Raw genomic sequence first — 12,681 nt, forward strand, 5'->3', positions numbered from 1 at the left:
ACCCCCTTAACTTTTTTTTACTACAAATTTCAGCAGGTTTATTACAAATTTTTTTCTGAAATTTAGTACAAATATCGGCTATATTTATTACAATTGTCGTTCACAGAATTTATTACAAATGTTGTCAGTTTATTACAAATATCGGCAATTTATTACAAATGTCGGCAATTTTATTACAAATTTTGGTTTATCACAAATTTCGGCAATTATTACAAATGTCCGTTGTACACAGCATTGGCTGCACACCTCTACCAGACCTGGCCAGTGGTCCTAAATAAAAAATAAAGAAACTCAAAAATGATTGGCAAAGATGAAAGCTGATTAGAATGTTTGACTCACCCAAATTGCATATTTAATTTTCATGAATCAAATAATTCGACCACAAAAACTTTAATTTTTTTATCTTTAAGAGATGTCTTTATTGCAGTAGAAGAAGCAGTTAACATCACTAGAAAAATTTGGCTTGAAAATATTACATTTCAGAAATTAATTCCTTTTAATACAAGTAATTCCTATACTGTCACTGGACCATGAAACTGGAGAAAATTACCCTGGTTTTTTCAGGTGTTTATTGAATTTGCCTTTACGATTGGCAATGAAATATTGTTTTTGTATCCCTTGTACAAAAGATTTGAAGGTTGTAAAGTCTGATACCTTCTCATAACAGTGACTTAAATGAATTTCTCTACAACCGACAAAAGTTTAAAAGATTTGGTAATAACGTATCACCCATAAAAATGCTGCTCTGCTAAACCATGGTTCGAACACGTAGGTGGTTGCCCCAGTTTGTAAAGAAAGTTTGCCAAATTGTCTTAATAACTTCACAGTCATAAAAAAGTAAATAATTGTTTCATTTTCCAGACCACAAAATGTCACCATACAGGCAGCAGAAGGGACTCTTGGTGGCATCATTTTATGTAATTGTGCATTTGACACCAGAATGTTGTGTGATAGTTTCCATCTTTGTGTCAATTGTAAGCTTAAAGGGTAACTGGTAAATGTTGTGTCAATTGTAAGCTTAAAGGGTAACTGGTAAATGTTGTGTCAATTGTAAGCTTAAAGGGTAACTGGTAAATGTTGTGTCAATTGTAAGCTTAAAGGGTAACTGGTAAATGTTGTGTCAATTGTAAGTTTAAAGGGTAACTGGTAAATTTTGTGTCAATTGTAAGCTTAAAGGGTAACTGGTAAATGTTGTGTCAATTGTAATTTTAAGGGTAACTGGTAAATGTTGTGTCGATTGTAAGCTTAAAGGGTAACTGGTAAATGTTGTGTCAATTGTAAGCTTAAAGGGTAACTGGTAAATGTTGTGTCAATTGTAAGCTTAAAGGGTAACTGGTAAATGTTGTGTCAATTGTAATTTTAAGGGTAACTGGTAAATGGATTCTCAATCATGAACAGTGGTTTCCAAAGGTAAATTAAAACACATTTGTGAGTGAGTTGGAATCATCGCATAAAGGAAATCACTTCATACCAAATTACGACACAAAAAAAAACCTGAGAAATATCTTATTGATGTTGCGCTTTTATATTTTTATGTTCAAGCTTTTTCACCAGATTTTTCAGTCTATGGAAAAAAGAAGGTTAGTTATTCATGCACGTAGGAAGCTAAGTGGCATTCTATTTATAGTATCACATTGATTATAAAATTTGAAATATCAAAGTAGCACAATGAAACTGTATAACTATGTATTTTGATATTTTCAGACATCGTTTGCAGGACTAGCAGTCTCTGTGACAAACTTTAGTATATCAAAATACTTGCCATCTGTTAGATATTGAATCAATTTATAAGTTATACAATCTCGACTTATTGACCAAATCCTTGTTATCTCGCCAATATGGCTGAAATAAGGAGAGTGGAAAATTGAAAATAAATCTTATGGTATTAATATTTGGATGAGTGAACACAGAGAACAAACTATGCATCGGATTACGATTTCGACTTTATCACAGAATGATTACTAACCAAAACATCAATTGCTGTGCATGATTGATTCTCTGAAAATATTGTTTTCAAATCTAATTTTTACCTCCCCATAAGGGAGTGTAATGTTATGCTTCTGTGTATGTTTAGTTTAGTTTAGTTCAGTTAGGGATTAAATATGTGTGTGTGTGTGTGTGTGTGTGTGTGTGTGTGCCTGTTTATTTGACTGTCTGTCTGTGGATATGATCTCAAACACTATTGCATCAATTCTAAATAAATGAAACTTGATACACATCTTCCTTATAGTAACAACAAGAACTGATTAGATTTTGGTAAGATCCTAAGAAGAAGAATAAATAATTAGGCTAATTAACGATTTTCAGAAATTAAAATTTATCTACAGAGTGCAAGCTTCAAATTCTATATAATTTTATGCATATATTTGTGGTACCAAGGAGCATCTGTCCTGAAAATATTTTTGATGTAGCTATTAGTTTTTAGTTATTTGCATATTTTTGGTAATTAGATCTGTGAAAACTTTCACTACGGTTTGACATGTGCTAATGGACAACATTTATGAACATTTCACATTGAATGTTGTGGCTGTAAATAGAACATCATAGACTAGACATAAGGCTATCACAGTAGAGGTAAGGCTATCCTATTAGAGGTAAGGCTATCACAGTATATGTAAAGCTATCACAGTAGAGGCAAGGCTATCACAGTATAGGTAAAGCTATCACAGTAGAGGTAAGGCTATCCTATTATAGGTAAGGATATCACAGTAGAGGTAAGGCTATCCTATTAGAGGTAAGGCTATCCTATTAGAGGTAAGGCTGTCCTATTAGAGGTAAGGCTATCACATAGAGGTAAGGCTATCACAGTAGAGGTAAGGCTATCACAGTATAGGTAATAGAGGTAAGGCTATCACAGTAGAGGTAAGGCTGCACAGTAGAGGTAAGGCTATCCTATTAGAGGTAAAGGCTGTCCTATTAGAGGTAAGGCTATCCTATTAGAGGTAAGGCTATCCTATTATAGGTAAGGATATCACAGTAGAGGTAAGGCTATCCTATTAGAGGTAAGGCTATCCTATTAGAGGTAAGGCTATCACAGTAGAGGTAAGGCTATCACAGTAGAGGTAAGGCTATCACAGTAGAGGTAAGGCTATCACAGTAGAGGTAAGGCTATCCTATTAGAGGTAAAGGCTGTCCTATTAGAGGTAAGGCTATCCTATTAGAGGTAAGGCTATCACAGTAGAGGTAAGGCTATCACAGTAGAGGTAAGGCTATCCTATTAGAGGTAAAGGCTGTCCTATTAGAGGTAAGGCTATCCTATTAGAGGTAAGGCTATCACAGTAGAGGTTAAGCTATCACAGTAGAGGCAAGGCTATCACAGTATAGGTAAAGCTATCACAGTAGAGGTAAGGCTATCCTATTATAGGTAAGGATATCACAGTAGAGGTAAGACTATCCTATTAGAGGTAAGGCTATCCTATTAGAGGTAAGGATATCCTATTAGAGGTAAGGCTATCCTATTAGAGGTAAGGCTATCACAGTAGAGGTAAGGCTATCACAGTAGAGGTAAGGCTATCACAGTATAGGTAAAGCTATCACAGTAGAGGTAAGGCTATCCTATTATAGGTAAGGATATCACAGTAGAGGTAAGGCTATCCTATTAGAGGTAAGGCTGTCCTATTAGAGGTAAGGATATCCTATTAGAGGTAAGGATATCACAGTAGAGGTAAGGCTATCCTATTAGAGGTAAGGATATCACAGTAGAGGTAAGGCTATCCTATTAGAGGTAAGGCTATCCTATTAGAGGTAAGGATATCCTATTAGAGGTAAGGATATCACAGTAGAGGTAAGGCTATCCTATTAGAGGTAAGGATATCCTATTAGAGGTAAGGCTATCACAGTAGAGGTAAGGATATCACAGTATAGGTAAGGCTATCCTATTAGAGGTAAGGCTATCCTATTAGAGGTAAGGATATCCTATTAGAGGTAAGGCTATCACAGTAGAGGTAAGGCTATCACAGTAGAGGTAAGGATATCACAGTAGAGGTAAGGCTATCCTATTAGAGGTAAGGCTATCCTATTAGAGGTAAGGATATCACAGTAGAGGTAAGGATATCACAGTAGAGGTAAGACTATCCTATTAGAGGTAAGGCTATCCTATTAGAGGTAAGGCTATCCTATTAGAGGTAAGGCTATCACAGTAGAGGTAAGGATATCACAGTAGAGGTAAGGCTATCACAGTAGAGGTAAGGCTATCACAGTAGAGGTAAGGATATCCTATTAGAGGTAAGGCTATCACAGTAGAGGTAAGGATATCCTATTATAGGTAAGGCTATCACAGTAGAGGTAAGGATATCCTATTATAGGTAAGGCTATCCTATTATAGGTAAGGCTATCACAGTAGAGGTTAAGCTATCACAGTAGAGGTAAGGATATCCTAGTAGAGGTAAGGCTATCACAGTAGAGGTAAGGCTATCCTATTAGAGGTAAGGCTATCCTATTAGAGGTAAGGCTATCCTATTATAGGTAAGGATATCCTATTAGAGGTAAGGATATCCTATTAGAGGTAAGGATATCACAGTAGAGGTAAGGCTATCACAGTAGAGGTAAGGATATCACAGTAGAGGTAAGGCTATCCTATTAGAGGTAAGGCTATCACAGTAGAGGTAAGGATATCCTATTAGAGGTAAGGCTATCCTATTAGAGGTAAGGCTATCCTATTAGAGGTAAGGCTATCCTATTAGAGGTAAGGCTATCACAGTAGAGGTTAAGCTATCACAGTAGAGGTAAGGCTATCCTATTAGAGGTATTTAAGGATATCCTATTAGAGGTAAGGCTATCACAGTAGAGGTAAGGCTATCACAGTAGAGGTAAGGCTATCACAGTATAGGTAAGGCTATCACAGTATAGGTAAGGCTATCACAGTAGAGGTAAGGCTATCACAGTAGAGGTAAGGCTATCCTATTAGAGGTAAGGCTATCACAGAGGTAAGGCTATCACAGTAGAGGTAAGGCTATCACAGTATAGGTAAGGCTATCACAGTATAGGTAAGGCTATCACAGTAGAGGTAAGGCTATCCTATTAGAGGTAAGGCTATCCTATTAGAGGTAAGGCTATCCTATTAGAGGTAAGGCTATCACAGAGGTAAGGCTATCCTATTAGAGGTAAGGCTATCCTATTAGAGGTAAGGCTATCCTATTATAGGTAAGGCTATCCTATTAGAGGTAAGGCTATCCTATTAGAGGTAAGGCTATCCTATTAGAGGTAAGGCTATCCTATTAGAGGTAAGGCTATCACAGTAGAGGTAAGGCTATCCTATTATAGGTAAGGATATCCTATTATAGGTAAGGCTATCCTATTAGAGGTAAGGCTATCCTATTAGAGGTAAGGCTATCCTATTAGAGGTAAGGCTATCACAGTAGAGGTAAGGCTATCCTATTAGAGGTAAGGCTATCCTATTAGAGGTAAGGCTATCACAGTAGAGGTAAGGCTATCACAGTAGAGGTAAGGCTTTTCTATCTTATTTCTTCTATGGATTATCATTTCACCAAACACAGTGAAATAATCTAGGAAATTTTACAATTACAAAAAATGAAATATATGTGACAATGATCTTTTTAGAAGGAATTAATTCTATTCTGATAAGAATATAAATATAATAGCAGAAAATCTGAAGCAGTTTCAGAACATGAGTAACTTTGCATCATGTTTTTTGGTAGGAAATCATTTCACATTGCTATACCACTGAATTCTCCTGAAAATAATTGCCACGGTAATAAATTTTGAGTTGATTTATTTATATCAAAGGCTTGAAAGAGATTTATTTAGAATCATGCCATATTTTACTTTTAATGGAAGTTATATTACACACTGATTGACTGGCACTGTGTAATTGGTTCTATGAAAAGTAAAATCACAACATTGAATATGAAAAAGCTCCTTCAATTATGTAGACTACATTTACATTCCATATTATGTTCACTATTATATCAAAGTAATATTGGAGTCATTTACTGGGAAGATTTCAGAGAAAATGTCAATCTCAAAATCAATTATACCATTTTCAATTTTGTTCGAAAACTGAGTAGATCAAAATATGACTGTTACAAAATTGGCAATTACAGTATGTCTCTAAGTAAAACATCTGTTGTATATGATCTCTGACCTTACAAGTCACTTATAGTCTTGCTGCTGGACGTTCAGGCTTTCTTTCGATGCTATAACTATAAGCGAACGAAGTTTGCATGTGAGGGCTTGCCCGAACAGTCTAGCGAATGTCATTTGCAGACCGGACATTCCATTGAGATTACGATAAGCGGTGGGTTGGGCCATATATGCATATATATACTTTAATATATTCAATCTCTGCATGCAGGTGTTGACAAACACATTTATGTCATTACTATGTCGTATCAGTTTATGGTAATTGTGTTTGATGAGTGTGTAGACGTTGTCATTCACACTTTTTAGTTAACGCATTGGTGGTTATATTTACAAGCCCCTCCTTAAGATGAATATGCATGAAAATTTAGCTATTGTCCTCTGTTTGTGCTTGTCGCTAATACGGTTCTCTGATTGGCAGTTATTTATATCCTGATGAAATTCGCTAGACCTCGGATGTTCGGCTGTGTGTCATGTTTTATCGGAAGAACATCCGAGGGCTAGCTGATAGACTAACAAGTCACCTACTATCTTCTATTCAGTGGGGATGCAAAGTTGTGTGTCCATTGTTCTCCTTATGCACAAAGTGTCTAGTCTGCATGTGCAAAATTTTAATTTCTGTTGACTCAAACACTCAGAGATATTTGTGCAATTTACTGATTTCAAAAGCTCCTTATCATTTGTTGCAAAAAGTTGAAGAGAGTCTCACATAGCTGAGGTATCATTGCTGTCACAAACATGAACCTGCTTTATCAGAACCGATACTGTGCTTTTTGAGATATTGTGTCCACACACACACACACACACATACACACAGACACATGGGCAGACAGACAGACAGACAGACAGACAGACAGAAGCATACCATAACAGCATACCATAACATTCCCTTACTAGAGATAAAAATCACACGGGTACGATCTTTTGAGAAATGACACGCACGAAATCGGTGATGTTGGCGTCAATTATTGCTTGTTACCTTGGATATGCCTATTCCAATTCCTGGAAACGTTCCTGGCCCGCATGTTCTTGGAAAGGGAAATGGTAATGCCAAGGATAGTCTACCTGACAAACTTATAATTTCTTCAGATGGAAACCAATGTGAATACACCTCACAACAGGATATTGTGTCAGGTTTCAATGATTTCTTTGTGAATAGTGGGCCAACACTTGCTGGTAAAATATCACATGGCAATTTTAGAGATTATTTAACAGACCCAATCCCAAATTCATTTTATTTTTACCCCACGACCAAATAATAATAATAATAATAATAATAATAATAATAATAATAATAATAATAATAATAATAATAATAATAATAATAATAATAACTTTTATTTCAAAAAGAAAAAGGGTGACCCTGTTAGGTCCAGCCTAATCTTTCTGGGGGCCCTAAAGCAAATGTATACAATACAACAACAACAAAACAAAACAAGGTAACGCACATAAAAATTGTAAAACAATGAAAAGTATGAAGTGTAAAAGAGATAAAAATGCATAATCAAAGACAATGTAAAATAATTTGTCAATATCACTTTTACTTGCATGAGACCATATGTTGCAACAAGTGTCAAAAAGGGCTGAATATAACTAAAGTAGAAAAGTTTTTTAGTAGATACATCTAAGTATTTAGTAATATGACGAAGAGCTGCAAGATCAGAAGACACTTTGGCATGCAAATGTTGACAATGTGAAGTCCATGAGAGTGTAGCGTCAATGATAAGTCCAAGTAATTTTTCAACTTCGCTGAAAGAAAGAGACGCGTTGTTATAGATAACAGAAACGGAAGTGGGCAAAGAAAGGTTCTTTTTAGGGGAAATTACCATAGCTTTAGATTTATTTGTATTAATGATCATATGATTTTGATTACATCAAAGTTGTAGAGGTTAAGTTTGTCAATAAGCAATGAATGGTTAATAAGATCAAAGGCCTTAGAGAGATCAAGAAAAATGATACCACTCCAGTTATTGTTATTTATTGCAGTATAGCACTGATTAACGAAATAAGTGAGAGCAGCCTGACAAGAATGACCCGGACGAAAGCCCGATTGAAACGAATAAAGAAGATTAAACTTGTTGAGATAAAGATACAGACTTTGGTGAACATGGGATTCTAAAAGTTTGGATAAACAGGGTAGAATAGAAATGGGTCGAAAATTGGAGCATTTATCAGTAGAATTACTTTTATGAAGAGGAAGCACCTTAGCAATTTTCCAAGCAGATGGAAAGTGAATATTGATTATGCAGAGGTTAACAATTCTAAAAATGTGTGTAGCAATATAAGGAGCTGTAGATTTCAAAATCTTAGCGCTTATAAAATCATACCTGGTTGACTTAGAAATATCCAAATCCAGAAGGAATTTCAAAACCTTCGTTCTCGAGATAAGTGGAATTCAGAAGCTGTAATGAATGTCTTTAGAGTCAACAAAATTATTTAACTTAGTGGGATCAAAAGTCTCATGCATAATATCTTTGTTGAGAGCGTCTGCAATGTCAGTGAAATGTCCGTTGAAAGTTTTTCAGTTCAGTGCCATCAACATATAGCTTTGAGCGTTTAGACGGAGAAGACTTGGGATGAAGATCATGAATGGCTTTCCAGATATTGATGTTATGGGATTTGTCCGCAATAAGCTTAGAGTAATAATTTTTCCTGAGGGATGATGTAAGCATGTTTATGTAGTTCCTTTGTTTCTTGTATTCAACTATATTATTTGAAGCTTTCAACTTGTCTCTAAGGTTGCGTGCATTATGAAGTTCAAGGGTATGCCAGGAAGGTAGATTTGCATAAGGAACTCGCTTGGATTTGAGTGGAGCATGCTTGTTGAAGATACTGGAGAAAGTTGAAATCCAACTATTTAGGGCAAGTTCAGGATCATTTGTAATTTGCAGAGTTGACCAGTCTGCTGACTTCAGGTCACTAACAAATCTGTTTACATTAAAGTTATGTAAGCATCTGTAGGTGATAGTGTTATGGTCCGATTTTCTGGTTGAATGGATTTTTCTAACTGTCATGATGGGGGAAAGATCGGAGAGTCTGTGAGATATTGTTCTTGTGTTAGGGTTGGTGGTATATATATGATCAATTAAGGTAGAAGTAGTATCGGTTGTTCTGGTAGGTGTATCAATGAGTTGTTTCAGACAAAAGTATTCAATAGTAGATGTCCATTTTGCATAGTTGACTAACAAGTTAATACTAGTATTAAAGTCACCAAGAATAATCAGTTCGAGGTCACTCTCATACAACTTATCCATGATATCTTGGAAATGATCAATCCATGTGGCACTACTATTAGGTGGTCTGTAAATGTAGCTCAGAATGAAAGGGTGGGTATTTTTAAAAGTAATTTTGACTGTAACTTGTTCAATGAAAGACAATTCGAGATCAGGCATTCGAGTAAACGAGATGTTATCACTCAATGATGCCACCACCATTTCTGTCTGATCTATATTAAGTCCAGAATATGATGTCCACAATCTTTTTGCAAACGCTCGATAGAAATAAATCTTGTGTGGTTACAATAACATCTCGGCCAAACATTTGACGGATGCAGCTAACACTATGTCAGCAACAGTATGTTAGCTCTGACGGTGTCAACTCGATTTACCTGCCTAATTCTTGCAAAGCCCCACGGGGATCGGTTCTGGGCCCTACACTAATTTTACTTTATGTTAATGATCTTCCACTCTCGTCATCATTTTTCGAATTCAGATTGTTTGCAGACGACTCAAATCTTTTCCATACATTTCCTCAACATCTTAAACAGTATTGACATATCATTGGTGAACAATATTAACATGGGCACCCTCTAGGGTTGCTAGCACCTATGAAGCCCACAACTAGACCAAACCTGTAACTTACAGTAAGTTGGGTGAATAGGCATTGGTTTGGCTCAATTGCTATCGTTTTACATTTACTTGAACCAAAACTTGTAGTTTTGAATTCAGAAAATCTACTTCAATCTACTTTTATGACTTGCCGTTATTAGTCCATTCCTTTCCCAAAACCCACACGAAGAAAGCGTTTGATGGCTAGAAGTAGAATATTCGTCGATAGGAATTCTCGTCAAGTGAGGTCAGACATAAGAATAAACCAGTGAAATCGGCTTTCTCTGTCGAACTGCAACAGTTTCGAGATTTCTAACTGAGGTTAATCCAAGTAATTTAAGTGACCACGTGACCTCCTAAAGTTGTTGAACATGAATAGCTAAAGTCACATGAATATCTTATCTAAAACATTTAATACTCAAAATATTTTTCGAAGAGTTAAAGTCACTGGATAGACAAAATAGTATAATACGACAAATTAAACACTGTATAGTTAAATAGTTCAAAGTTCACGTAATAGTTCAATATAAAAGAGTTCATGCTCTGTTGTTTGATTTCGTTGATACCTTCCTTTGTCTTCTATTCTCATGTTATCTCTTAGATAACAGTCGGGTTTCCAAATTTCAACTTCATCGTCAGTCGTCTACAGCTTGGCATGTTGTTTGCTTGTCATGGTTCCAAACTTGGTATTTTGAAGACTTTCATGGTTACAAATCCTCTATGGACGTGGCATCATCGTCGGTCATATGCACAGTCGCTTGTAAACTGTTATTCCTTTCCTAAATGGTTTTATTCTTGTCTATGACGGTCCTAATACAGAACAATGATGTTATTATAGGGATTGGCGATATTCTTATTAAATCGGTAGCGATGTCATACCCCCTACACACACACTGTTCTTCACTGAGAATCAACCAGCTGCACTGATATATAAAAACAGTAGACATATAAGAACTCACTGGGAAAGAGAATCAACCAGCTGTACTGATATATAAAAACAGTAGTCATATAAGACGTCACTGGGAAAGAGAATCAACCAGCTGCACTGATATATAAAAACAGTAGTCATATAAGAACTCACTGGGAAAGAGATTCAACCAGCTGCACTGATATATGAAAACAGTAGACATATAAGAACTCACTGGGAAAGAGAATCAACCAGCTGCACTGATATATAAAAACAGTAGACATATAAGAACTCACTGGGAAAGAGAATCAACCAGCTGTACTGATATATAAAAACAGTAGTCATATAAGACGTCACTGGGAAAGAGAATCAACCAGCTGCACTGATATATAAAAACAGTAGTCATATAAGAACTCACTGGGAAAGAGATTCAACCAGCTGCACTGATATATGAAAACAGTAGACATATAAGAACTCACTGGGAAAGAGAATCAACCAGCTGCACTGATATATAAAAACAGTAGACATATAAGAACTCACTGGGAAAGAGAATCAACCAGCTGCACTGATATATAAAAACAGTAGTCATATAAGAACTCACTGGGAAAGAGAATCAACCAGCTGCACTGATATATAAAAACAGTAGACATAAAAGAACTCACTGGGAAAGAGATTCAACCAGCTGCACTGATATATAAAAACAGTAGACATATAAGAACTCACTGGGAAAGAGAATCAACCAGCTGTACTGATATATAAAAACGGTAGACATAAAAGAACTCACTGGGAAAGAGAATCAACCAGCTGTACTGATATATAAAAATGGTAGACATAAAAGAACTCACTGGGAAAGAGAATCAACCAGCTGTACTGATATATAAAAACGGTAGTCATAAAAGAACTCACTGGGAAAGAGAATCAACCAGCTGTACTGATATATAAAAACGGTAGACATAAAAGAACTCACTGGGAAAGAGAATCAACCAGCTGTAATGATATATAAAAACGGTAGACATAAAAGAACTCACTGGGAAAGAGAATCAACCAGCTGTACTGATATATAAAAACAGTAGACATAAAAGAACTCACTGGGAAAGAGAATCAACCAGCTGTACTGATATATAAAAACAGTAGACATATAAGAACTCACTGGGAAAGAGAATCAACCAGCTGTACTGATATATAAAAACAGTAGTCATAAAAGAACTCACTGGGAAAGAGAATCAACCAGCTGTACTGATATATGAAAACAGTAGACATATAAGAACTCACTGGGAAAGAGAATCAACCAGCTGCACTGATATATAAAAACAGTAGACATAAAAGAACTCACTGGGAAAGAGATTCAACCAGCTGCACTGATATATAAAAACAGTAGACATATAAGAACTCACTGGGAAAGAGAATCAACCAGCTGTACTGATATATAAAAACGGTAGACATAAAAGAACTCACTGGGAAAGAGAATCAACCAGCTGTACTGATATATAAAAACGGTAGACATAAAAGAACTCACTGGGAAAGAGAATCAACCAGCTGTACTGATATATAAAAACGGTAGTCATAAAAGAACTCACTGGGAAAGAGAATCAACCAGCTGTACTGATATATAAAAACGGTAGACATAAAAGAACTCACTGGGAAAGAGAATCAACCAGCTGTAATGATATATAAAAACGGTAGACATAAAAGAACTCACTGGGAAAGAGAATCAACCAGCTGTACTGATATATAAAAACAGTAGACATAAAAGAACTCACTGGGAAAGAGAATCAACCAGCTGTACTGATATATAAAAACAGTAGACATATAAGAACTCACTGGGAAAGAGAATCAACCAGCTGTACT

This window comes from Glandiceps talaboti, chromosome 21 (genome assembly GCF_964340395.1).
Source record: "Glandiceps talaboti chromosome 21, keGlaTala1.1, whole genome shotgun sequence".
In the NCBI taxonomy this organism is placed as follows: Eukaryota; Metazoa; Hemichordata; class Enteropneusta; family Spengelidae; genus Glandiceps; species Glandiceps talaboti.